This window comes from Nyctereutes procyonoides, unplaced genomic scaffold, assembly GCF_905146905.1.
Source record: "Nyctereutes procyonoides isolate TBG_1078 unplaced genomic scaffold, NYPRO_anot_genome, whole genome shotgun sequence".
Lineage (NCBI taxonomy): Eukaryota > Metazoa > Chordata > Mammalia > Carnivora > Canidae > Nyctereutes > Nyctereutes procyonoides.
Genome location: NW_026575029.1, coordinates 3,452,001 through 3,475,005, shown reverse-complemented (window position 1 = coordinate 3,475,005; position 23,005 = coordinate 3,452,001). Strand labels below are relative to the sequence as shown.

The 23,005-nt window shown below is 37.8% G+C and overlaps 1 protein-coding gene across 14 annotated transcripts in view; it reads right to left on the bottom strand.

The window, feature by feature from the left end:
• The window catches only part of SORBS2 (sorbin and SH3 domain containing 2), a 214,851-nt gene extending 192,445 nt beyond the window's left edge, over positions 1-22,406 (bottom strand). For 2 of the 14 annotated variants that reach the window (XM_055315714.1, XM_055315726.1), the window contains exon 1: positions 21,922-22,397. The gene's annotated coding sequence lies outside the window, so the exon portion shown is untranslated. Of the gene's footprint in view, positions 1-21,921 lie in introns of all 14 variants that reach the window. The other 12 variants (XM_055315717.1, XM_055315718.1, XM_055315721.1 and 9 more) reach the window with 10 other exon arrangements.
• Positions 22,407-23,005: the final 599 nt, after the last annotated feature.

The following is a 23,005-nucleotide window of genomic DNA, read 5'->3' as shown; positions in this document are numbered from 1 at the left end:
AAAAAAATTTAGAAAAATATCAACCACCTCTTTTGGGGCTTTTTAAAAAATTTTTTGTTTATTTATTCATGAGAGACACACAACACAGGCAGAGGGAGAAGCAGGCTCCCTGCGGGGAGCACGATACAGGACTCAATCCCAGGACCCTGGGATCCCAACCTGAGCCAAAGGCAGATGCTCAACCTCTGAGCCACCCAGGTGCCCTGTCTTTTGAGAGAATGAGATGAAACTGTGAAGATCAGTTACTTAGTTAAGAGCCTGTTGCAGAATAGGGCACGGGTTCAATACATTATTGCTGTTTATGCTCTCTTTTTCTTACTGGACTGTTGGCTCTGTAAGGACAGGACTCCCTTTAAAAATGTAAGCATAGGCAGTTCCTAGAAAAGTGGTCACTAGAATGTACTGTGTGTGCATGTGTGTGTGTGTGTGTGTGTGTGGTTCAGTGGAACCAAGTCAGGGATACCTTGAAAGGAAAACTAAAGCAACCCCAGAAATGCACAGAAGGCTTCATTTGTTTCAGTGAAAACAGCTGAGTTAGACAGACATTGACAAATGCAACTGATGTTCCGAGGAATAGATTTAAGTAAAGAGCAAAGAAAGGCCAATATTTTCCTCACACAACCTATTTAGGAGGGAAAGACAAGCTGTAAGGGACAGAGAAGCATTCTCAGTGGTGAGCATTATGGACTATAAAGAGCACCTTGAAATAGGGCTATTTCTCTATATTACCTGCACTTTCTTCCCTTGTACAAAGATGGCGATGACTTTAGGTCCATGATTTTTCTTAACTTTGTCTGACTTCTTTAATTCACATGAGTTTTTATATAAAACTCAAATCTTCTAACTTCTCTCTGAACCCCTCCTTCCCCCTCCCACATTCTGTCTTCCTTACACAAGGTGCTTCCATGTTGGGGGCTCATGGGTTTTATGTCTCAATCCAGTGACACTAATCCTAGGTTGGTAGGCTTTGTGTAGCAGTCCTACCCTAAATCTTTTCTCAGATATGGCACCATTTGGAGATTTTCAGCATCAATTTTGGCATCTCATATTTCTTACCTTTCATTTAACCTTAAATCATAGCTGGGAGAAATATTACAAAACCTACCTAATCGTTCCCTTTACATTCTGACTTTTGGGGTGCATACGGGTACTTTACAGGAAGGCCATTACTAGGACCAGGGTCTGAGGGGCTTTGTCTTGGTAGGGGGTGAAAGGGCATTGACAATGTATTCTAGATCAGTAATGGGGGTAGATTCTCCCTACATCTTGTCAGTCTGTATCTTGAGTACCAAGGCTACTCCAGCACCAACTGCTACTTCCCTTTGCCTGTGAGGAGCTTTGATAGAGATATGCTATTCATGCCCTTCATGCTCCTAGTGAACTAAATCAGAGGATAATGCTACCCACGATAGCAGACTCATTTAAAGGTCAGGGGATAGTTTTAATGGTAACAAAAGGAGGTTTGCAAAGAGATAAGAAAACAGGAATGGTAGGAATTCTTAATAATTTTAGTGAGAAGGGATTCAGTGGGGGAAAGAAATGAACAGACTCTACTTTAAAGAGAAAAGTAATATTTGGAGCTTCAAAGTTTAATATTAAAAACATAATTGGGGCATCAGTGTGGCTCAGTGGTTGAGCATCTGCCTTGGGCTCAGGTCATGATCCCGGAGTCCTGGGATTGAATCCTGCATCAGGCTCCCCGCAGGGAGGCTCCTTCTCCCTCTGCCTGTGTCTCTGCCTCTCTCTGTGTGTCTCTCATGAATAAATAAATAAAAATCTTTTAAAAACACATTTTAATTGAGACATTGGCCAGACTGTCGAGAAGAATAACGTGATCGTGGGATCAATCAATTATCAAGGAGAATAACACTGTTTATGATAAGTAGAAAAATGGCCTAAGATGAGATAATTCCATGAGAAATTATTTTTATTACTGTAGGGCTTTCTTCATAAAACTCTCCCCAAAACTAGAAACCCACAGCTTAGTTTATTTTATGGCGTTATATTGCAATGCACTTATTTGGCAAGTTTTACAATCACACCCTGTAATGAATTCACCTACCAAAAAAGACAAAGGGGACTAAATTCAGGTCGTCCATAAATTTGCATATACAATAGTGGGTAAGAGAAGAAGGAATTGGAAAGATCTTAGCAAATGATGCCCATCGCTTGCGGCCAAACCTGAGCTATAAATTGCAGCGGCTCTACCGTTCTGTAACTCGAACTCTGTTTTCATGTTGCTGATTAAGATCTATCCACTTGGCCTCTTTTTAAAAGACTTGGCGCACACTTGAACACACCTCTGAGACTCCAAAATGGACTTCTGCACCACATTCTATTTTGGGTTAGCACAGAGGTGCTGGAAATTTCAGGTAGCTAAAGAACCCGAGCTGGTGAATACATGATTCCAGGGTTTCAGAGCACATCCAGGCTGTGGGCTCCAATTATTCTTTGAGGTGTTTGACTTACAGATCTAGAACAGGTTAGGTCATCTTTATTGTGATGAGGTTATTCTTCCAGTTAACATAGTATCGTTCAGTTCCCCTTGTCCCTTTCCCGTCAAAAATCAGGTTAATGTCCAATTTTAAAGCTTACTTTTGTGCTACATTGACATGCTTATTAATCACTTTTTGTAGGAAGTGATATTGCCTTCCATTTCTGACCATCTCCATAGAGAACTCATTCTTATTTACTGTAGCTCATCTCACCCAGAGGTGAATTAGAGAGATAATCAGAGGCTTCATGTTTCATGCAGAAATTATTCAAAATGAAGTCAAAATCATTTTATTTGTCAAGATGGAATTTATCAAATCAGCTATAAGTTACATTTATAATTATAATTTATATATTATACTTATATTAACTCTATATTATATAAGAGTTATATAGTCATAGCAATGAACTTATGTAATACCTTAGATATAATTTGTCAAGTAAAGACAATTTTATTCTACAAATTCATCTTTATCTTTGTTGTTAAAAGGATAAATTTGCACGGTAACCTCAGAAAACACTAGTTTCTTAAAACAGAATCATTCAAGAGAGATCTGATATTTACATCACCTTACTTTTTAATGCAACATTTCATTAAACTCCTTTTTAAGTATTAAAGAATTCTTGAAAGTGTACAAGGTGAGGAATGGTTATGTAATATTCTTACTTCTCAACCATTTTCTCACTGTCTTAGTACATTTGGAAGTTCCAAATTTTTTATTTGGAAGCTCAATACTTTTGAACTTGAAGTTTCTTCATACACATAGAAATACATATAAACTCTGTGGCTGTTTCCGAATCAAAGTGAGCAGTTCCTCATGGGCTGTGTCTGCCATTTCCGTTTCAACAGGAAACAATTTATCTACTATGATTAAAAGGTTTATGGACAGTCCTTGCTAATTTCTAAGCTGATGAAACATGGCTCTAGTTTCACAGACTCCAAGGAGGCAGGAGATTTAGGGTCTTGTTTCTCATTACTTATCTCCACTCCCTGCTTCAGTGGTTAGGTTAACTCTGTTCTGAGAGGAACTGGCATTGGGTTAAGAAGTAAAACAGAAACAAAGAAGTAAGTAAATCAGCCTCTTAGCACATACTGATTAGTGTCCACACTCACACACAATGCCACATTTAAACTAAGACATTCCAGATTCTCACTTACATGATAATCACTGTGGCTCTACAAGTGAAATAAATGTATCTTTGTCATTTCATCTGTTGAGTATGCACTAATGGCTTCCCCAAATGGATAAGGACTATTAACTTTAGGAATTATTACAAGATACCTGAGTAGCTGAGTGATTCTAAAATTGGAATTGTTTCCATCTCAAAAGACCCAAGAATTATATGGACTCATATTTTGCTACATTTATTTGCACACCCACTCACACTTTTAGAAGGTCAATTCAAGTAAAAGTACCTGTAAGATTTTAATATCAAGAATATTAATTTCCTCATTCTCACAATAGTCCCATGGGCTGGTAGAAAGTCTCTCTCATTTCACAGATAAACACACTAAAATATATTTATCACCTAACAATTGACTTTATTAGTTTAGGGCACAATTCAGGATTCCCTGCTCATATTTTCCTGGAATGAGACACTTTAGTGACTCAGCATTAAACAATATCATTGAAATTCTCCTTTTCACATCACACAAATGGAAAGAAGCTGATTTTGGTACTTAATTATAAATATTCCTTAATGTCTATTCTCTGAAAAATTTGAACATTGAATTGAAAACCATGAGGATCGGGAGAAAGTAATTAAAAATACCAATGTGCTGTTTTTTTTTTTTTAGATTTTATTTATTTATTCATGAGAGACATAGAAAGAGAGACAGAGAGAGAGGAAGAGACACAGGCAGAGGGAGAAGCAGGCCCCATGCAGGAAGTCTGATATGGGACTTGATCCCAGGTCTCCAGGATCACACCCTGGGCCGAAGGTGGCACTAAACCACCGAGCCACCCAGGGATCCCCCTCAATGTGCTTTTAATATAGGCTGCAATATGCTGCTTGTAATGATCCTGATTAAAATGGCATTTTTCATAAACAACTTTGAAGGTTTTTCTGAGTACTAATTCTGAAATGTATGCTAATTTTCAATACAACTTAAAAACTACACCTGTTTATTTTATCTTTTATTTATTTTTTTAAACTACACCTGTTTAATTAGAACGAGTATACTGGCTTTATGCCACAATTATCATGGTATGCATAAATTTATCACCTACATAAGAATAAAATATGGGAAATACATTTATGAATATTATAAATGTTCAAGAAAAAACTTCCCCACATTTCATATATGTTTTGTTTACACAGGCTCATATACTCATGAATTGGGCAATTCAGCCTCATCTACAAAGTATAAATAGACCTTTAGAGTATAAGCATCATGAGGGCAAGAACTCCTGTCTTGTGCTTATAGTATAGTGCCTAACTCATATGGAAACTGTACCTCATGTTGATAAAAATGAATGATGGACGAATAGAGTCAGACAAGGAGGGTCAGGAAATGGATATTGAACAGTGAGTGCTTTGAGGATGATCTTTTGAATTGTTTTTTTTTTTCCTCTTATTTTTCTTATTTTAAATGGATGATCTCTTTCTTCTGGTGTGTTGAACTTACTGTGAAGTGGAAGTTATCAAAAAAGTTATTGCTCACACTTGCTATGTCTCCTACCAGGTAATCTCTTAAAAATGTGAAAAAAAAAAAAAAAGAAGATTGTTGTTCCCTAAAAGTATACACTCTTGGAGTGGCCACTTTTCTTTAGATCAGAGTGCTCTTAACAAAGGGAAATTGTTCAACATGTACATAGCCACAAGACTCTTTTTTAAATTTTTATTTATTTATGATAGTCACAGAGAGAGAGAGAGAGGCAGAGACATAGGCAGAGGGAGAAGCAGGCTCCATGCACGGGGAGCCTGATGTGGGATTCGATCCCGGGTCTCCAGGATCACGCCCTGGGCCAAAGGCAGGCGCCAAACCACTGCGCCACCCAGGGATCCCAGCCACAAGACTCTTAATTCTTCTCAAACTTCAGCTGAGCTGTATTTGGTTCCAAAGTAGAACTAATCATTTGTAATCCAGAGGTAAAACCACTGCTGCCAGTAAACAGGCCCATTGACATTGAGCACAAAAACCAAGATGGCAGTGATCAGCTTTCTAGCAGTACATCTTCTAAGTCATCTCCTAAATTAAAGTGGAGGAAAATTATAATAGTAAAAGGGAACTGATAAAAATATTTATTTCTGGAGATTTTTGTTTGTTGGTTTGTTTTGTTTTTAATTTCGATTGCTTAGTGTTGTAACATCATTATTAGATGTCTCAGCATGATTGGTGCCACACAAACTTTCTTTGTTCCTCATCTATCTGTGCCTCCTTCTTTTGAAAGTTTCATAACTTCAAGAAAATTTAGAAAATATGGACAATCAAAAAGAAGGAAGGAAAAACCATCCACAACTTTATCACAATGAAATTATTGACCTTCTTGATTTTTTTTTCCTCTCTCTCTCTCTGTCTCTGTATTATAGTACTATTGCTGGTCTTTATGAATAAAGAAACTTGGTGCATTCTTGTAAGTGAATGTTTTCATAAAGCCTGAAACAAAAACATGAATAGGATGATAAAATGGAAGTTATAACATTTTCTTTTGGCTGATCTGTATTTCCCACAAATAGGCAGTCTAGAAAAATAAGAGTATAGGGTTTGGAATCTGGCTGACCCAAGTTTGAATTCTATCTCATATGTGACCCTGTACAAGTTGTTTAACTTCTTAGAGCCTGTTTCCTCTTCCGTAAAATGAGAATAATACCCTCATCAGAATGTTTCTGTGAATAGTCAATGAGAGGTATTTAAAGAATTTGGCAAGCTGCCTGACACAGTATGCGTTCAGTGAATGCTAGCTATTATTATTATTATTATTTGTAAGAATACTTACTGTTAGTTTACATTCATAACTGACCTTGTAGATCGGAAAGCTCAACATCATATGACATGAAGATTAATTTTAGATCAGTCCAGAAAAAACCATAATTAAGCAGGTAAATCTATTGGAAAACGTCCATACAATGCATTCTCAAGCAAGTACTTTAGAATTGTAGGATTAATTAACATTCTTCTGTTAGCATAGTTAATGGAAGGATGGCTATTCTTTGAAATTAAGATGTTTAAAAATAGTGATCTCCGTCAATCTATCCTAACATCATGTTTGCAGCTAATACTTTGCATAATTTATAACCAAAAGATTAATTTGCCTTGGTTTGATACAATACAGCCAAGGCCAGAAGTGTGCTGTTATTCTCTTAGCAGTTTCTTTGAGTTTTAAGGTAAACTTCAAGTTTAAGAGCTATGTGATCATTGAAAGTCTGGTGTGTTTAAATTAAGAGGTTTTAAATGTAATTATTTATCTATTGAAATGTTTTTAACAGCGTAATTATTTATTGAGAGCCTGTTTTGTGCTGGGCACTGCCATGGGTACTTCACATGAATTATTTCATATGATAGAATGAGTGGTCCTGTGATCTAGGCATAATATCCTCATTTTTGAGGTGCCAAACCTGTGGGCTGAAGGATGTTAAGTCACACGCCAGGGGTCACACCTCCATGATGGCCAGGGCCACCACAGGACCTTATACTCTATAGTTCCCTACAGGGTCCTGCCCTGCCCTGCATGCTCCCTCCATTTCTGCAAAACCAGGAGGACTTTCATGTAGGATCAGAAGAACCTTGTCTTTGGTAAGGCACATACATGGGTGGAATCAATTTTGGGATATCACATATTAATGAATACCTATTTTATACTTTCTTTTTCAAAAGAAAAAATATTGTCAATTACTGACTTTTAAAATTAAGCAACCAAGAGCAAATAACATCAAATTGTTTACTAAATATAGTAAATGGCAAATTATAATTCGAATTTTTATGATAATCACATAAAGTGGTTATAGGATTCAGAGAGAAGGCAGAGAAAAGAGTATGGAGAGACAGATGGGGGAGGAGATAGGGGGAAATTAGACTGGGGTAAGGAGTGTAGGGAGGCGCACTAACATTTGTGAGGGTCCAGCACCGTTTTGGTGCTTGGTGCTATTTAATGCAGCAGACAACTACTTTCATATATAATGTGTGACAGGGAGTCTGAAATTTGCCATTAGATTTATACTTCAAGATAGAGGGAATTCCATTCACAGAAAGTTATCAATAAAAAAAATTCAGGGATGCCTGGGTGGCTCAGTGGTTGGGTCTCTGCCTTCGGCCCAGGGCATGTCCTGGAGTCCTACGATCAAGTCCTGCATCGGGCTCCCGCGGGGGGGCCTCTGCCTGTGTCTCTGCCTCTCTCTCTGTGTCTCTCATGAATAAATAAATAAAATCTTTAAAAAAAATTCAAATAGTGCATGGGTGGCTCAGTGGTTGAGCATCTCCCTTTGGCTCAGGTCATGAACCCAGGGTCCTGGGATTAAGTCCCGCATCAGGCTCTCTTCAGGGAGCCTGCTTCTTCCTCTGCCTATGTCTCTGCCTCTCTCTCTCTCTCTGTCTCTCATTAATAAATAAAATCTTAAAAAAAATTCAAATAATACATCTTTAAGCATTGGCCTGGAACCAGACCTGAAAATGTACAGCCTACCCCAAACTCTGGGTATCTGCTTATCTGAGGGGATTCCAGATTATGTTCCCTTGGTCCAATGCTCCTCCTATTCTCTGAAGAGGAGGCTCTATCTTTAGACTTCCATGTCAAATGCTCTCTTAATCATGGAAAGGGGTAGGGAAAGAGGGCTTTCTAGAAGGCAGAATGATAATGAGGAACTGTCAGATACCTACTAGGTTGGGGCCCCCTGTGGGCCCATTCAACATGAGGCAAGAACTGGGGTGATGATGTTCTCGCCCGACTGAGGTCCTGCCCATTTGCGGTTACGTGGGAAGGGTATAGCAGGACTCATGCATCTCAAGCACCCCAACCTGGAAAGAAGTTGCATTTCCTCAAGCCGGGAAGAGTGTCTGCCAGGAGTGATAGCCCATAGTATCATCTCATTAATCAACTCATTAAATACATTGCATTTGACTCACAAAAGACAAGATGTTCATGTATGATGCATACAAATGCAAGCTGTGTGCTGCATTGGCCTCACAGGCCTGTTACCCAAGCGTGTGCACCTGACCCTACACATAGAAGGGCCAGTGCTGGGTTTAAAACTCTGTGGTTATCACCTTCAAATTATTAACAATTCTTGAACAAGGGGTATCACATTTTAGCCTTGCACTAGGCTCTGCATATTATGTAGCAGTTTCTGGTTGTGTAAAAGTTCAACAGAAATAATCAAAGTCTCCTCAAATTTCTGAGACCTTAATCTCACATCTCACATCCTTGAAAGATAGAAGATTGAGGTCTGAGGGCAACTGTGGCAATTCCTCCCACTGTCCTGCCCTTATATAAGTTCTCTTTACTCCTCCACTGCTCCCCGCCCCCCATAAGCTCTCTTTCATTTACAACTTCAGAAAAGATTTTTATTCTGGTCCCTCTTAAATAGACATCTTTAGCACAGGCTCTGAAGGTCAAGAGCTGTGCTGTGTACTATGGCAGTGACTAGCCACCAGTGGCTACTGAGCGTTTGAAATGTGGCTAGTTCAAATTGACATGTTGTTAAGTGTAAAATACACACTTTAGAAATACACACACACACGTGCACGGTTATAAAATAAGTCATTGATTTTTCTTAATACTTATTATTTACTGAAATCTTTTGGATATATTGGGTTACATACTATATATTATAAAATTGATGTCATCTTTTTTTACCCTTTTTTTGTGTGGCTATTAGAAAATTTAAATTTACACGTGGCTTCAATTCACAGCTTAAAATTTATTTCTATTGGTCGAAATCTCCTTTTTTTAAAAAAATCACATTTTGATCTATTCTACCCAGATGTCCCACTTGCATCTCCATCTCAAAACGTCTCAAGCCAGTGTCACTATATTCTCTGAGTGTTCTTTTTCCATCTTACTTTCCCAAGACAGTAAACTGGTAATCAAACCATACCCTTGCCCTCATCCCCAAATGAATATTAAGTACTACTGATTCCTTCTCCATGTCTCTTGATTCTAGCACTTTCTCTCCAGACCTACCGTCCTGTCCTAGCTGAGGCATAGAGACTTTGTTCCTGTAGTTTGCACTATCCCTCTATGCGACATCACTGCAATACCTTATCTCACTCTCATACTTCTACACTGCTAGATGTCTTATTATGGAAACCTTATTAATTCACTTTCTTGCTTGAACTCTTTCAGTGCCTTCTAATCTAACTTAGTGTGACACAGCTACATTGCAATCTGACTCCAGTCTGCTTGTCCAATTTTACTTTCCATCTCTCCATAGCAGGCACCCTGCATTCCAATCATACCAAGGGCTATTAGTCCTTGGAACATATCCTTCTTGCCTCTGTGCTTTAGCACATACTGTTCCTTCTTCATGGTGGGCTCAGCACATTCCAAGGCAAATGTCCACATATTCTTTAGCCCCTAAACATTTCCCCAGTGATGGCTCAGCTCTTCCTCAGACAGAGTAGATCCTGTGTATGTCATACATCTCTATTAATGCAATACCACACTGAATTAAGATCGCCTATTTTTAAGACTGTTTACCAGTCACTGTTTTAAATGCATTCCAGACACTTAGAAGAGTGACTGACACATCATAATCTTGGCTGAATAAATCCCTCACTCTTTCTCCCTGCCCCACCACTTTGGTTCATTGCCTATTTTTCTCTTGCCTAAAGGATTGAAAGTATCTCTCTATAACTATTTCTTTTTTTTTATAACTATTTCTTACTCTTTTAAACTTGATATATTGTTAACAGTTACATCTTTTTTTTTTTTAACATACAAACATGAGCGTTACTTTTCCTCACTTAAAGAAACTCCAATAGTGGTTTTATTTTTTCAGAGAATTAATCCAAACTACTTAGCATGAGGCTGATCCTGATACTGGTGATAAAAATACCATTCCTTCTGTGCTTCTGATGAGCCAGGTGCTATGCCAATCCTTTACAATAATCTCATTTAATCCTAATGACCATCCTCAGAGGCGAGTTCTATTATATCCACTCTGTGGGTAGCGAAATAGAGGTCTAGAGAGGTGGAGAGATTTGTTCTCACATACTCAATTAGCAATCACAGAGCTGGACATGAAATCCAAAGTTGTGTGACTGCCAAGCCCATCTGCTCACCCTTTACCACACCAGACCCGCTTCTTCCTATTGTTTCCACATCCCAGACCCATCAAAGCACCTTCAGTGTTCTTTCATGTCTGCTTCATTTGCACATGGTGTTCTCTGGACCCACAACCTCCCCAGTAGCCTTGCACACTTCAGAAATCATCTGGGCGGATCATTCACACCTATTATGAGTGTTCGCTCCCCCCTGGGACTTGTGATGCTGTATGATTATTAGGTTTTCTTCCCTCATCCCTGAAGAGGGAAGCATCCTTAAGGGCTGTGACTCTGACCACTCACCACTGAACTGGGATAGCCTGGACAATCGGTGGTATACAGCCCTTGCCTTTCTATTGAACTCATTTCTATAAGAAAGATAGTAACCCTTGCAAACTCTTCTTGAGCACTCTCCACATGCATTCTCAATATGAATGCACAATCCATGTAACATGCATAATCCACTTCATACTCACAAAACTTTCTGAGATGATGTCTTTCTCATTCTTGTTTGTATTTCCCAGGAAAGTTAGGTTTGTAGCACTTGTAACTTTAGTAGAAAAAACTTTTGTTCACTGCCAAACTCCATAAAATAACTAGCTTGCCTAATACTCTGGTGGTTGTTGATTTGCCTTATTTCTTCCCAACAACTGTGTTTAGACCAATGAGATGTCATGTGTTTTTTAAAACAAAGAAATAAAAAAATTATTACTTGCTTTTAAAATTCATGTGTGAAGATAAAAAAATAAAAATAAAATAAAATTCATGTGTGAAGATAAATGAAAAAACTGGTATTTATTTTAAAATAAAATAAAATTCATGTGTGAAGATAAATGAAAATACAACTGGTGGAAGATAAAAAACAAATAAATAAAATAAAATTCATGTGTGAAGATAAATGAAAAAATATTTAAAAAACAGTTTAAATATTTTGACCTCAGTATACTTACTGACCACGTTCAATGGCTTAAAAACAAAACAAAACAAAATCTACTTTTTGAAATGTGGATATTTTCCTACAGAGTGGCTAAAAAGGCATCATTATACTCTTTTATTAATAAAAATGTTATAATCATAAAAATGACTTTAGTAGAAGTAATACATAATACTGGAGGTAATATAATATTGATAGAGGTAATATATTCTCAAGCTATATCAGAAAAAATGACTTTAGTAGAAGTAATACATATTGCTGGAGGTAATAATATAATATTGATAGAGGTAATATATTCTCAAGCTATATACGGCTAAATCACCTTCCAGATTCTCTAAGAAACCTCCCTTCCCTGAGCTAGCTCTTACCATCTTCTAGAACTTCACCTCTTGAGACAGAGTTTCTACATATTCATTGTATAAAAGTAATTTTTGTGTGTCTTTTTGAAGGAATAAATAAATGCATTGATTATATCCCCCTTACAGCACTTTGTCACTTTCCGTCTTCAAATATAGGAAATTAGGGTTCCTGTCTCTTTCAGGAGTCTGTAAGCTTTTTAAACGGCTTTCGGGCTCATTTTCTTAACTTTTCATCCACCTTAAATACACAGTAGGTCCTTGATGGATGTGCGATAAATGAATACATGAATGATATGAAAATCCAAAATCCTTTTGAAAATATACACTTACAATTTTGATGTCATATTACACTTAGGTCTGTTCTCTCATTAAGCCATACCCAGAAAGTTGGATCTTTCTCATTCTCTGCTTTTCCTATCATAGCCTCATTTTCAATGTCATATAAAACCAGAAAGGATATGACCAGCGAACTTATATCAATGTAAAAAAAATCCAACAATCTTTAAAAGTCTAGAAAGAGGAGAATTAGAGGACTTGTCAGTTTATGGTCAAGTCTAACCACAGGGAAGGGTGACTCCAGATATTTTAGTCCTCTCAGCAGTTATGAACTCATAGCCTTGATGTATTTATTTGTTGGGGCATTTGTCACCTGGCATTATACTTGCCAGATGAAATTCTGACTTTGTTTCCCGAAAGAATGCACTGACCAATTAATTTTGGGGAGTTATAGTTCTTGATGTCAATCAACGAGGGACCATTCTGTTTTATTGGTGAGATAAAATACTCATACTCTCTGAGATGCATTAGATAGAATGGATACAGATTCCTCAAAAGTTTTTTGCTTTTGGTTGGAAATCAGAACATAGAGATGTTATTTATTTATTTTTAGAGATTTTATTTATTTATGAATGACAGAGAGAGAGAGAGAGAGAGAGAGAGAGAGGCAGAGGGGGAAGCAGGCTCCATGCAGGGAGGCTGACGCAGGACTCGATCCTGGGACACCGGGGTCAGGCCCTAAGCCAAAGGCAGGCACTCTACTGCTGAGCCACCCGGGGATCCCCCAGAACATAGAGATTTTAAACCAATACCTTTCCTATTTTCTACTGAACTCAAAAGCTCTTTTGGTTGCATGACCCCATCTGATAACAAATACTTGGAGGACCAGGGTCCTTTTAGATCCTGGTTCATAATCTCCTGTTCTCTCCTCTTTTCAGGTTTTAATCTGGACCATGGAAACCTAGCACCTCTTCTCACACGCTTGGTTAGAAGTAAAATGCAATAAATGACTGATGAATCTGGAAATAAGGCAGTTCATGAATGGAACATTCCCCAGGAAGCTTAATTTTATGATCATAATCTTTTAGTTCTTGACAGTTGCATAGTTAAGTATCAGTGCCAGGAAGAGTGAGCCAGAGTTTTGAGGGCATGTTTTCCCAGTTCATTTCAAAGGAAGCAAAAATATAGGCATCAAAATGATTATGGTACATTAGTGCACCACATAATAATATAGAGATCAAGTTAAATTATTTTACCAGATAACTGCCAATACGAGGCACATGTCCCACTGAAGGGACATTTAGGACTTTGTGTCAAAGGAACATGATTTTCAGACTAAAGTAGATTATGTAGGGCTTTGATTGTCATTTGCTTTTATTTATATAATGAGGGTGATGGAACACCTCTCTGCTGCCAGTAAATCTAGAAATTAATTTATAATATATTAAAAACACTTTGTGCACTTCAGGAGGAAGTCTTTTTTAATTCAAGAAAAAAGTCATTGTTATATAAATCAATCAGTTATGTTAGTCTTATAAAATTAAATCTCTGGTAGAAAGGAAGTCAGTGATATAATCAGCTTTCAGACCACATATCACATAAAAAGTCATGTTTCTAAATAAAATCAGTTTCAAAGAATTCAGGATATATTACCAGTTATCTGATTTATTGACCTAAAAAAGCTCTTTTCCCAAAACAAATATTTAAAAAAAAAAAAAAAAGAATAGTTTTTCCGGTAAAGGAGGTATCTATGTTTTCCCGCATTTTTGTTTTCTTGATTGTCAGAAATAACCGACATATAGTTAAACTGTTCAGGAGATTAAATCAGGGAAGAAGTCTATAGTAGTTTAAATGAGCCAGATCATTTTAGATTGTGTTTCCTCTGTTGAGAAGTCTGATGACTTAAAAAAGGATTGCTCTGACATTTAACTTAGTGTTTTACATGAAATTCTAACCGAAACCACCAGCCAACCAAAGTATAAAAAAACAAAGCAAACAAGCAAACAAAAGCTAAGGATGTGTGAACTGAATTAATTTTCTCATGATGAAGGTTACATGGAAGCACATACAGCGTATATTACTTTGACTCCATCTCTTTTCTTTGGTGTAAATAGTATTTGTTGTCATTTGATACAACCACCTACTTGGGCTAATCAGCCATTGCTCATGTACTCTTGGTCATACATGTGACAAGATGGTAGTGGTAAAAACAGAATAAAAGTCTATTGCTCTCTCATGGAATTCACTTCCATATGCAAATATTAGACATATACAGAAACTTCATTAAAATGAGATTACAAAAATATAATGTACAAACTGGGATGAGACCATCTAAGAAGGAGCAATTAAATGCGTTGCTCAGGAAATATCTTTTTGGGAAATAATTTAAGATCATTTGAATACTTCTAGAAAATTCCAATTCAAATGACCTTAGAAGTTTTGTGATTTCCCAGATCTTTCATTATGAGTTAACATGTATAAAGCTCTTGGGAGAGCAGCTAGCACAGACTAAACTCTATATAATTTGATATTATCAACATCTTTTGGATTGAAGAAATTGAATAATTTTTTTCTGTAGTTTATTGAAACCTCGTTACTCAGGTTTTTAGTGTGTTCTTAGGTTTAATCAGAAGCAGATATTTTGACTGACCTTATAAAGTTTTCCAGCTCTTGTGGTTTTTAACTTGAAAATATCTCCCAGACTGAGATCTTTTCCTATCCTGAATTCTCTGTTTAACTATATTCTAAAGCCTTAAAATATAGATCTTAAATCTTGTAATTTTAGGTTCGAACTTTTCTCTCTAAGGCTTATTTAAAAAGGAAAAATTTAACTCTCTAGTTGATGATGTTGCTTGATGAATGTGACTATAACCAGAAGCTTTAAGAAAGTTAAGAGTAGAAATCAATTTTTCTTGGTCTGAATTATTCACCAAATGAGGTGTTACATTTGAGCTTTATCTGAGCTTCTGGTTCCACTCTTGTTTTATATGATTATTAAATAAAGGGCTTTTTTAGGTCAATAATTCAGAAGACTGGTAATATATCCCAGATTCTTTGAAACTAACTTTATTTGGAAATATGACTTTTTATATGATATGTGGTCTGAAAGCTGATTATATCACTGACTTTTTTTTTTAAGATTTTATTTATTTATTCATGAAAGACAACACAGAGAGAGGCAGAGACATAGGCAGAGGGAGCGCAGGCTCCCCATAGGGAGCTTGATGCAAAACTCAATTCCAGAACCCTGGGATCATCACCTGAGCCAAAGGCAGATGCTCAACCACTGAGCCACCCAGGTGCCGCCCACTGACTTGTTTTATGTAAATTATTAAATATACCTCCTTTACCAGGAAGACCATACTTTAATTTTTTAAATCATAGTATTTTCTAAGATGTTTATGTTTTTTCTCTTTTGTTTTTGTGATTTCAAAAAAAATCACAGTTATTGTAAATTGTTATTTTCTCTCTCAATTCAAGCAGTATTTTCTCATCAGTGTTTTAGCATTACACAGGGTTGTAACACAGGGGTGGAGGGAATGAACTGATCACTATGAGTCATTTATCATTCCGCAAATACTGGCGGAAGATTTCATATATTGACCTGTTTGCTGCATGCCTGCAATGTTCCAACTCTATTCTAGAGCAAGCTGAGTTTTCCCTGTAACTTTCTGCCTAAGCAACCTGTACCTTTTCCTATTGCCAGTTCTTGCCACTCCCTTGCCTCGTGGACTGCCATTACCTAACTTGTTCAAGCTCGTGCCAAAGGTAAATCAAGCAACACAAGTTTTTCACACTGTTCCAGAACAGCTAAGTGGTTATAAAGTTTTTTCTCTTCACTACTAATAAAGCTATCCTATACAAGTTTTCAAATCTAGATATTAAGAGGTAAATTCTTTTAGAAGTTATCTATCCTCACAGGATGCAGTACAAAATAGTCACTCTACTGCAGATTAAGTGTACTTATTTCAGAGAGGGTTCAAACTGTTCACCACATGACACAATTAGCACAGGACAAATGAAATTGTTATCTAATCTTTTTTCCTTTGTTAACTGTAGCACAGAGAATTGAAATAATTAATTATTCAATAATAATAAATGCAAAGGCATCTTGGTAATCTACAAAATAGCTCACTTTTCAGCAACAAACTGTTGCCTTAAACTTTTTTTGGTTAGTAATGTTAAGTGTAGGAAGACCTTATAAAGCATTATGATCAAATATTAATACAGCTCAAAGAGGCAGAAGTAGCTGACTTGTCACCACGTTGATTCCCCACAAAATCAAAAGCATAGGCATGTTTTGTTTTTAATTAATGAGCTGCTGTCACTACACACGTTCACCTTCATAGAGGATCAGATGTCTTTGAAGAAGCTAACTACACCTGCTTAGAAGGAAGGTAGAGCAACTTCAACTTTTTAGAGAAGGACAAAACAAACATTTATACCAATACATTTTCTACAACATGACCAATAATAATTCCTTAGAATGTCTCACTTGCATATGTTTTTTTCTGTGCGTTAAAAAAAACCATCTTTCTTCCATTCCCTACTTGTACTCTTAAAATTTTTTTACAAGTCCTACAGAGCTTGGTTACAAGTTAATTTTTGCTATAGATTTTTGGATTCCTTATGGCTGACCCTTAGAACCACGTTATTCTCAAACGGATGTTCTGGATAGAATATCATGAGGTTTAGAGCCTGCAAGTTTTATGTTGTTCCTCACGTCCAGCTCTTCCTGAAAAAAATTTATTAGGAAAAAGAATCTAAAAAGAAAAATTATTACTACATTGATTGGACCAACTCTCCTTTTTAAAGCAGGGTATATGATTAATTATAAGAAAGTATTTTTGATGTGCAATTTATGCTGACTACTGAGAACTCATCTCAAAGAAGGCTAGAAGATTGAATGTCTAATAAAATAAAAAATTTAAAAAGTAGACAACAGTACAAGTTTTTAGAATCACTGAAATTATCAAATAGTGTATTTCATTAAAAATAAATTCTCCTTAAATTATAACATGGATCTAAAAATAAATTAGGAAATATAATAAGAATATTGCTAGATTTTTTTGAAGGTAGGAAAATTTTCTTTGAAAATGAGACCTTTGGCTAGATTCAGGAAATGTGAGAGCTTTTTTTCTTTTCTTTTCTTTTCCTTTTCCTCCCCCCCCCCAATAATGCTTTTTAAAGGTGCAGAATCAATACTGGATTTATGTATACCTGACCTATATGGGGAAGAGGAAACCACCGTCTTTTGGCTGAAATTCCTAGTTGGTAAAATAGAAATTCCTAGTTGGTAAAATAGACATTTCTGTTTTGAAGACAAGGGAAGAATAAAGTATAGTGTAGTTCTATATGGCTACGTTAGGCTGCTAAAACTTAAAAACAAACAAAGAAACCTATCTTTGCTGGTTCTCTGTCACTTATTCAAATAAGATGATCTTAATTGAGCTGAAGGTGGAATAAGAGTTTGTAATTGTCATATTTAGAACCCAATAGTTACAGAGCTGTTTCCTTATGGCTAAAGGTATATGCCTCAACTTTTCAGAAATGATATAAAGAGATTTTGAAAAAAAAAAAGAAAAAGAGATTTTGAAAATCGCCATTTAATTTTCTGCAGTAATAGTTTAGAATTTAATAGACATATCCATAATTAAATAATTGATTTGAAAAACTTTTTAAAATGTTATTTAATATAATCAAATATACTACTTTATTAGAAAATGCAAAAAAACACATTCATTTTGTTTGAATATCAAATATAGTTATAAATAATTTAGGCCTTCAAAATGGAACTTACTTTAAAATATAAAATACTAAAATTTTAGTATAAAATACTAAAAAATACTAAAATACTAAATACTAAAGAACTACTCTGGACTCGTATGTCCTAAAATGTAATTGCTATACGTAATTTGAAATAACTGATTAAACATGAGTAGTCTTCAAGAGAAACAGAACCAGTGCCATCTTATGCTATTATTTAATTAGCATGCTATACACTAAAATCAGCTGGAAAAGAGCCAAAGTAAGCCTTAAAGGACAGCATGATAATTAAGAGTTGCCACTTCTCTTATTTTTATCATAAAATTCAGTCCTGGAATACAGTGTGAAAAAGAGAAACCTGAATGTAAGTGATTTCCTAATTATTTTGATTTTTAATTCCAAACATTTGGATATTTTAAACTTCCTAATCTTTGCTAATTTAGGTATAAAAATTCATATAATATTAAATACAACTTTTGCTGTCAACATGGTTATCTTGGAGACCAAGGATTATATATTATTTCTTCTTAATAAAATTTCTAATCCATTCTTATTTTTGATTACAGCATTGTGGCAACTTTTCCATGAAAAAGCTATAAACATTTAGGCCTAATTTTAAAACAAATAATTATTATGCCATCTAGTATTAAAAAAGTGGGAAGTCCCTATAACCAAAAGTATGTTTATACCAAGAGAGATACTAACAGAATATTCTCTCCCTCACCCAGGAACCCACATTGTAAGGAAGCATAATGTAACTAGTGATTATCAGTAACTTTTTAGGCTTATTTAGGCAAATTAAAATAAATTGTGATCATAGATTTTATGTCAATTATTTGATCTCTTTCTAGTTCATGAGCTCTACTTTCTTCTAGTTCAGTATGCAAAACAATTCCATAAGTATCTTTGCTATAATCAGCAATTATGAGCAATTCAACATTAATCTTAAATGGTCTGATTTTAGAATAAATTTCTAATAGGAGTACTTACTATGCTTATTTTCCCCTGCAAATTTCAGAATAAAATATTTCATAAATAGAAACATTTGCATCTTCTAGCTACTAAAGTTTTCAAGCCCTTTTTGTTCAAAATTTACGTGTCGTAAAATTTTTCCTCAAACAAGTCTGATATAGGACATTCAATAGCTTTTATCATTGTGATACTGAAGCCATATTTTCATTATCAGGGAAGTCAGAGCCTAATTGCTGTTTTTAAGTATCCTGGATTTCTCTGATAAAAGGTAGTATAATATATAATGGGATTTCTTTTTTTTTTTTATAATGGGATTTCTGCTTCAAGATCAAATCTGTATTTACAGTAACTAGTAAGAAAATAGTGAAGTTTGAGGTTACCAGGATAATGACTGAATGCCAAGTCCTAGACACTGGACAAAGTACATTCAGGGGTCAATAAAACTCTGGGAGCCTGTGAGCAGAGGCAAATGCAGTTTGGCGCAGTGGACCGAATATAGACATAAGATTCAGATGTAGCTGAAAGAGAAAGTAAGGAAGTGTCTGGGGAGACATCCTGGCTGCATTTTGAAGGATGCATGACAGGTGGCTGCCACTTTAGGGAGATTTAAAGAAAGAGTCTGTGCAGAGGCTCTGCAAAACTTTGGTATAGTGCATTTGGGAAATTATGAAGTGTTTGATATTGCTAGCAAGTGAGCTGGAAAGCGGCAGAAGATGAGGGTCTGTAAATAGCCAAAAGCTAAGGGGCAATCTTGAAAAATAGGAATGATATCTCTGTATGTGGTTCTCAAAGGCATTGAATTAGTAACTATGTAGATGTGCTGTGTACCAGTGGTCCCGGAATGCTAATCTTTCATAGTGTATCGCCTTTAAAAGGTTATTAATGTAGGAAAAAATAACACAGGTGTGAAGGCGGTGTGGCACTCCTCCCGTGGGCCAAGGCTCCCATCACACAGGGTGCTGCTATGGAGGCAGCGGGCACGGCAGGCAGGTGTGCCTTAGGGATTCCGCACCCTGTTCTTCTCCAAGCTGCCCTAAGAGAAGCTAACACAAAATTGTTTTCTTGCTGCAGGTCTTTTCACCGCGCTAATTCTTAGAATTATTTTTTTTTTCCCCTCACTGCAAAGCTTTGAAGGGAATTAAATTGGAGAGAGACTCCACCCTGTAACAGAATCACTTCCTTGGCTGATATTTTCACTTACAGAATTTAACTCAAAACGAAACCTGTTCTTTAGCTTTCCTGTGAAAGTTAAACATAAGCCCAATGCTGTCACTTCACCATTTTTATCCCCAACAAGTCTCACACACACAGACAGGCATTATTCCGATTTGTTCTCATCATCAAACATTTGGACATGAATCCCCAGGTCGAGTTTGCTCAGTCTGTGTCTCTAGATCTTGAGTACCGGTGACATTTAGAATGTAAGTTTCCAGAAGTATTATCCTTGTACTTTAAAATTCTTTTATCTGAGGGCTGTTGACATTCCTGTATCACCTGAAACAGGTGATGTATGCTCACGTGTAGCAATAAAAATTCTATTATTATTCTTCATTAAAAGGTGATACCCATGTCATCTACATTTTGGGGGAAGAGGTAGCAAATAAAAGTATATTTCTTAAACGTAGATCTCAGGTACTATTTATTTTACATTTCATGGCAGATTCAGTCCTCGATAGAGGTTTTTATTCAAAGTTTTCAACACAATGTTTTTCATTGAATATTTTCAATAGCATTGAAATGATCTGATGTGCCTGCCGGTAGACCAACAATAGAACTGACTTAGGTAAAACTGGAATGTTGCTAAAACCAAATGTAATCATCCTTTGGTCATTTCCTTATCAAGGATTTCAAATTGACTGACCAATTTCAATTCATGGTAACAGCTTTGTTCCTAAGAGGCTCTAAATCAAAGAAATGCTCGCTAAGGGGGCAGTTCCTACTGCAATCCAAAGTCTGTGCTATTATCACGTAGCAGTTGACAGCAAACATCCGCTGCGAATGTCAGCCTACATTTGTAGGAGGTGTGTGGTGTTTTGGGTTTCACTCTATCTCTGAAACCTATCTGCTTGTGAGAAAAACTGGGCAATAAAAGAAGTTTTACCGGCACATACTATAGCTGAGCTTGGACTCAATGCAGAGATTTCACTTCCTTTCTTTCCCTGGATTCCGAGCCTGGGGAGCACAATGGGGGTGTTGTGCTCTGGGCTAGCGTGGCATGCATGATACTAGGAGAGGACGTGTGAGCAGCTTCCAGTTATCTACACCGTTTGCTTTACAACTACCCTGAACTAAATCAAATGGCACCCCAAGACTCTAAGTTCAGGATAAGCGAGTGCAAAATCCACCAGCTGTTATGACCTAAATAGGGAACAGAATCCCTGAATTCAAATGTAGATACACCGGTGTGCTAAGAGTTCAACAAATCATTGATGAGGCTTCCGAAATGCTGCACAGTTATCAAGCTGCTGATTTTCCCTGTAATTCTCCTTAACGCAGCCTAAGTACAGTTAATTAAAGGATCCATTGTTTATAAGGGAGAGAGATTGTCACTTACAAAGACTGTCCAGAACGACAGGCTGTCATGGTTTGTCAAAACACGAAATATCTTAAGACTCCAAGGCATATCAGTAATGTTGTTTTGTTGTTGTTTTGTTTGGTTTTGGGGTTTTTTTTTTGTTTGTTTGTTTATTTGTTTTTTGGTCACACAATTTCCAGGACATGAATCACTGCAACAACTCTGTTCCGACACTATATTGTGGACATGCCTGCGTGTGAGTGCATGTGCATGGTAAATCCAGAGAACACAATGAGGGTAAATCTTTTAGGTTGAGTTTCGCTCCAAATGATTGCTATGCCCTGTTTTTAAAAAAAAAAAAAAAAAAAGGCAAAAAAAAAAAAGGGGAAAAAAAAAAGCTTACCTTTTTGAATCCAAAGCGGGGTGGATTCACAGGGACCTCCTTCCCAGCCTCGGCCTCGGCCGGGAGGCAGATGCTCTGGAGCCCCCCGGAAGCAGCGGCGCCGCGTTGCAGCCCCGGGCCGGTCCGAGCGCGCACCTGCCGCTCACATGCAGCAGCCGGGCCCGCACGGGCGTTTGCAGAGGGGAGCAGCCTCCTTCCGGGTCACTAGTTTTCAGGGTGAGCAGCTAGAGAGCTGCGGCGAGGAGACTGCAGGGAAGGCTTGCCTTCCCCCAGACAAAAACCCTTTCGGCTGTCTGATCGCAGATAGGCAGCATTATCGCTCCGCATTCCACTTTCTCCAATCAGCTAATCGGAGCGGCCGTCAGCAGCTCGTCCGAACGGCAGCTCCGGCTCGCAGCGTGCGTGGCTGCACCCACCGCCCGCTAACGTGCCCATTGCTCCGCTCTTCTCCGAGGGGATTTGGAAAGAACGCTCCTTCCAGGGGGCGGCTCAGCAGACCGTGCACCCCCCCCCCCTTCTTGGCTTCCAGGAGGGAAATGGCTGGTGCTCGCAGCGCCGCTGCAGGCCGCTCATTGGGTTCCCTGGCTTTTCGTAGCCATGGCAACAGCCAACAGCCTCCCTTCGACGGCAGGCGCGGCGGCTCAGGTGCGGCTCGCCCCCACGGCTGCTTCATTTCTTTTCATCGAGCTCATCATTTGCTTTTTTCCTCCCCCGAGGACGGGAGCTTCCGTCCTCTTTCTCGCCACTTGGGCCGGAGCGCGAGGGGCTCTGAGTTTTCAGCCTCTGTTCCACGAGGCTGGGAGGCTGGGAGGCCGGGAGGCCGGGCGGGGGGCCCTTCTCGGTAGCTGCATTCGGGTCCCTCCTGGTTAGTCACCCGCAAGTCCGCAGAGAGACGCTACTGGGAGCCACTGGCTGGAGGCCTGGGGGCTCCGCGGCTGAGCACCTGCCTCCGGCCCATGGCGTGACCCTGGAGACCCGGGATCGAGTCCCGCCTCGGGCTCCCTGCATGGGTCCTGCTCCTCCCTCTGCCTGTGGCTCTGCCTCTCTCTCTCTCTCTCTCTCTCTCTCTCTCTCCTCTCTCTGT